Raw genomic sequence first — 4,976 nt, 5'->3', positions numbered from 1 at the left:
ACCTAACAGTGATGACCTACAGAGACCCTAAAGCAGTGCTCTCTAACTCCAGTCCTTAAGGGCCGGTGTCCTGTTAGACGTCTCCCTGCTTCATCACACCTGGCTCCACCATCAGCTCATCAGCAGAGCTCAGCAGTGACTGTTTGACACAGTTTATCCATTTCATCCAAGCTGTAAGACAAGGGACACATCTAAAAGTTGCAGAGCAGCGGCCCTCGAGGAATGCAGCTTGAGAACGCTGATCCTAATGGGGCTTCGAAGGAAAAATAAACAAACCTTCTGGTGCGCACCAGAGAGTTACATTTTACTGATGTCAATCCAGCAAGGGAGAGAGGGACATTTCCAGAGGGGGGCAGAGTACTCAAAAATTGTTCTCCAGTAAGAGGAGAACTACTTCAACATATTTTTACTCAAGCAAGAGTAGTGATATTTCATGATGAAATTAGTCAAATAAAAGTAAAAAGTACAGCGTAGTCAAAATACTCCTTAAAGTAAATTTTTCCCCCAAAAAAATCCTCAAATAAAAGTAACTGAGTAAATGTAACTAGTGTCTACTAAACGTAACAAAATATCTTCCTTTAAATCTTCTTGAATATGAAAATCTGGAAAACAGATCATCTTCAGACATATTTGGTTTGGAACAAAACATTTTTAGGAAAAGCGCAAACAATGGTAGATTGTGATATGTGGGCAGCTGCCCAGGGCGGCATCAGAAAGGCCTAAGAACTAGGAAATAAACCAAATCTTATCTGTCAGGTTTCTCCTGAACAAGTTTCTCTTACTTGTATTCATGTGTCGTGCATTTAATTTCCCTCAGTTGCTGTCGAGTTCTGGCTGACTACACTGGCTGCTTCTTGCTGCAATAATAATACAAAAATATATAATTGCATGTGTGATTAATCTCATTACATTTTTTAATCGATAGACAGAACTAATTATTACATTCATCCATGAATGGTTTTGTTTTGTATCTCAGTTGTGTTTTTCCCAACATCTGAGAATTTATTAATTGTAGTTGATTTGCTGATTTGTTGATTTTTATATTGAAAATAAATGTAAAAATCATTCAGGGGCATTCTGTGGTGGCAGATGGGAAAACGTGACCCACGTTTGGAGGCCTTGAGTCCTCTATGCAGCTGTCGTGGGTTCGATTCCCGGACCCGTCAACATTTACCGCATGTCTTTCCCCCTTTCCTGTCAGCCTACTTTTAAATAAGGGGCATTAGAGCCCACAAAAGACCCCCTGGAGGGGACAAAAAAAAAAATCATTCTGAACATTTTATTTGTTTTTGTTACAAACTATTAACAGACACTAACGTATCCACCTCCCTACGACTTCCCTCTCAGTTACAGTGACTTGTTGGACTCTGTATGGTGTGTTGGTGATTCATTTTATATTCAGAACCCAAGAATGCAGATTTACTCTGAAAAACTTTCTGGGAGTTGAGACGTTGACCCAGGAGATTTGGCCGTCCGCCTACATGTGGTGAATCTTTACACTGCTAACAATATATTTACTCTTAATGAGGCTCAAGGCAGAAAAATAGCAGAAAGTTTTAATTTGTCTTTTCTCTGCTTCCCTTGATTCTCTAGTAGAATCATTCCAGCCCAGTTGGTTCTGCTTCACATTTAGAGAACTCCAGAGAGGTGAGGATAGAATGAGCTCAGTATGAGAGCCAAGTTAACTGTTTAACAGAACTCTGTGTTCCTTTAATGGAAAGGCTTCAACTTTCTTATGTGTAGCTGAACACCAGAACTCAAACAGGAGCTCTATAGGGAGAGTTCGCATTAATTTGCTTTTCTTTAAGCTCCATATCAGTTTTTAAGGGTTCCACTCCACGGCCGCTTTACTGCAATGAAGTTATAAAGTTATGCTTATTGGACTCATTATGTTATGTTCCTAATTTCCTCATTTTTTGCCACTATTTCTCAACTGTACATTAGTTTCTACAATGAATGAGAAAAGAATGAGAATAATGTCACATCAAGACAATCCAACGAATTCAGTCTGTTGTCAGTCAAATCACTTACAAACAGTACACACCGTTGCTTATGCTACCCCTGACATGGGTACAAAAAATGGGACAGAACCAGGCAGGACCTTCTAAAGCAGATAAATGAGTCCAGGACAGATTGGAACCAGTTAAAGCTACACCCATGGGGAAGAGGCTGAGGCTCCAGGAAGACTTTCATGTTGAATAAAATGTCTGTGATAGTAACAGGTAACTGAATAGACGTGCCAGATATTTTTCTCTAAACAGTAGGAGACATTAAGTAGCATGAGTCAGCCTGAGACAAGTTATCTGAAAGAAACATGTGTTTCTGTAACATCTCTGAGTGTGTTCAGAATGACAGGATATTTGTTTAGATTTGGTTTGTTCATTTGAAATTTATATTGCCTCAGTTGTCATGATCCTAGAATTAATGTTTTACTCACAAATGGGAAATTCTGACTTCTCAGACAGAAAATACTGGAACATTCTCCGAAGCTGGATTTTCCTTCTGAGAAACTGGGAGCAACTCTGACTTTAGTCAGTATACTGTCTGGACGTGACGGAGTATAAATTATGCCCTGTAGTAAAAGAAGAAGAATGTCTGGTCATCGTGCGACAAAGCCAGTGATGAAAAGGATGAATGGAATCATAAAGTACTGTAGTTCTCAACGTCTAAATTAATTTTTCTCTATCCACTGCTCTCACTTTGTCTGCCTTGTCTGATGCTCCTACCACAACATGAGCACGAAGACTTGACTTTCACAATGAAATCCACTGTTTGTTTTGTATTATGTGTGTATGCATAGCCATATAATAAATCTTGACAACAACTGTTTGTCAGCAGTTGTACAGAGCTTATGTTTAATCTGGCTGCAGAAACAATTTTAAAAATTCCTAAAATGCTTTCAACAAGACATTGTGAAACAAAGAACATTTGTGTTAAAGTTCTTTAAACTTTAACACAACTGTTGCTTTTCTTCTATGTAGTATCACATGATGACTTCTTGGCATGCTGTTTCTACTCCCACATCAGCTGCCATGCACAGTTTACTTGAACATCCTGCTTTCAAACAACAGAATGGTTCATTTTTATGTGGCTATTTGTGCAATATTCAACACGCCTGCATATGACCTTTACTGTTACCGTTATCTCTTTCTGCTTCATAGTTGAGATAAACACAAGACTTTCCTTGTGCTGTGACAAATGCTTCCATCTATGGAAACAACATGGCCTCTGATGTGCTGCTGAACACACGTGGTTATTTGGCTGCACCACTTTGTTCAATTAACACCCAGCAAACTGCCATGTTGATAATCTCTATTCATGGGGATTGAGGTAAATAAGGTGGAGGGATAGAAGAAGGACGCATCTGAGGAGAAAATGTCAACTATTCCATGGAGCTGAATAATTGCCTGCAGGGTTTATTATCAGAGGTTCCAGATTAAGCTACTTCATCAGCCAGGCTGCTGTGTGGGCAGCTGCTGCCTCAAGACACAAACTATGAAAGAAGAAATGAAAAAGGATTCCAGACTGACCGAAAGACAAAGCCGAGCGTAGCTAAACCTGGAAAATACAACACAAAGCAAACCCACAGTAGTTCAGAAGATCTCCAGCAACCTTTTACATCTTTACTTGTTAAAGCGTAGATGATCTTTAGCAGTGGTGGAGAAAGTACTCATACAATGTACTTAAGTAAAAGTACAAATACACAGACAAAAATTTACTCAAGTAAAAGTCAAAGTACCACATTATTATTTTACTTAAGTAAAAGTAAGAAAGTACAAGCTTTTAAAACTACTTAAGTATTAAAAGTAAAAGTACTTGCCAACCATAATACCTAACGGCTTATATAATGTCATTAAGTGTACCTAGCGTATTTAGTTTTAATAAATCAGTAATGTACCATTTTAATGAGCAATGCTGCAGATAAAGCATGTTTTTATTGTGTGACAGTTTAGATTTAGATATTTTATTCTATGCATCAGAATTCCAGGGATGACCTGCAGGGTTACATGTAATTAGGCAAAATGAGAGAAATTATTATACCTTTGAAATGTTTTATTTAATTCAAAATAAACACGTTCAAAAGAAAATTGTTTCCCTGAAAAAAGGGACTTTAAACTGACCTAACAAACATCAAGCGATTTGGAAACATCTAGTCTTTCGTCCTAACAAAACATGAACTTAACTTTTTTGCCAGCTATTTTGAGAGAACTCTTAACAGAAAGGGGCTGAGGACATTCAATCAAGGAAGAGGAGTCCAACTTGGAACAGCCACATAAAGTCCTGTAGCCTCTGTATATGGGTGCGCCTGATCTGAATGAAATTGGTCCCCCCACATTCTTCAAATCAGACAATTGGTGTCAAACATTTGTGCTGTTTATGCAGAATTTTTTTTTTGTTTGTATTGCTTACCTTTGAAGATATTAATGAGCGTCTAAAGGTCCAAAGGTCAACCAGTCCCCCACCCCATTTACAAAGTCAAAATTACCTTTAAACGTCCATTGATATTTTCAAAGATAAAACAGGAGAAACTCAAATTTTGCTGCACAAAACATTTGACATTGATTTGACGAAAGTGTGGGGGTCAGCTTCAGTCAGCCTACTCTAATCATAGCACCACATTAACTTCTCATTTTAACATCACGGCAAGAATTTCTTGTTCAGCTTAAGCAGAAGTTGGTTCTCAAAGTTTTTAGAGTCCAGCCTGGCTCTTTTGGGCGAGAAAATTTGTCCTGCTATACTGAAGAGTCTTTCGCAGGCTGCTGAGGCGGGCAAAGGTGTGTTTACTTTTAAAGACAAATTAAACACTGCCGGAACTGACTTGAGAATATCCATGGTATCACTTGTGCTGGCCAAATATGCATCTAGCTGTCTGGTAGTCTCTTGAATGTTGCTCTTAATGACTCTGAAGTAGTCCTCCTCATCTGATGAGCTTGAGTTGTTCCGAACGAGTTGCACTGGCTCTTGATCCAGGTTTG

This window comes from Gambusia affinis, linkage group LG17 (genome assembly GCF_019740435.1).
Source record: "Gambusia affinis linkage group LG17, SWU_Gaff_1.0, whole genome shotgun sequence".
Taxonomy (NCBI): Eukaryota; Metazoa; Chordata; class Actinopteri; order Cyprinodontiformes; family Poeciliidae; genus Gambusia; species Gambusia affinis.
Note: the sequence above shows the minus strand (reverse complement) of the source record.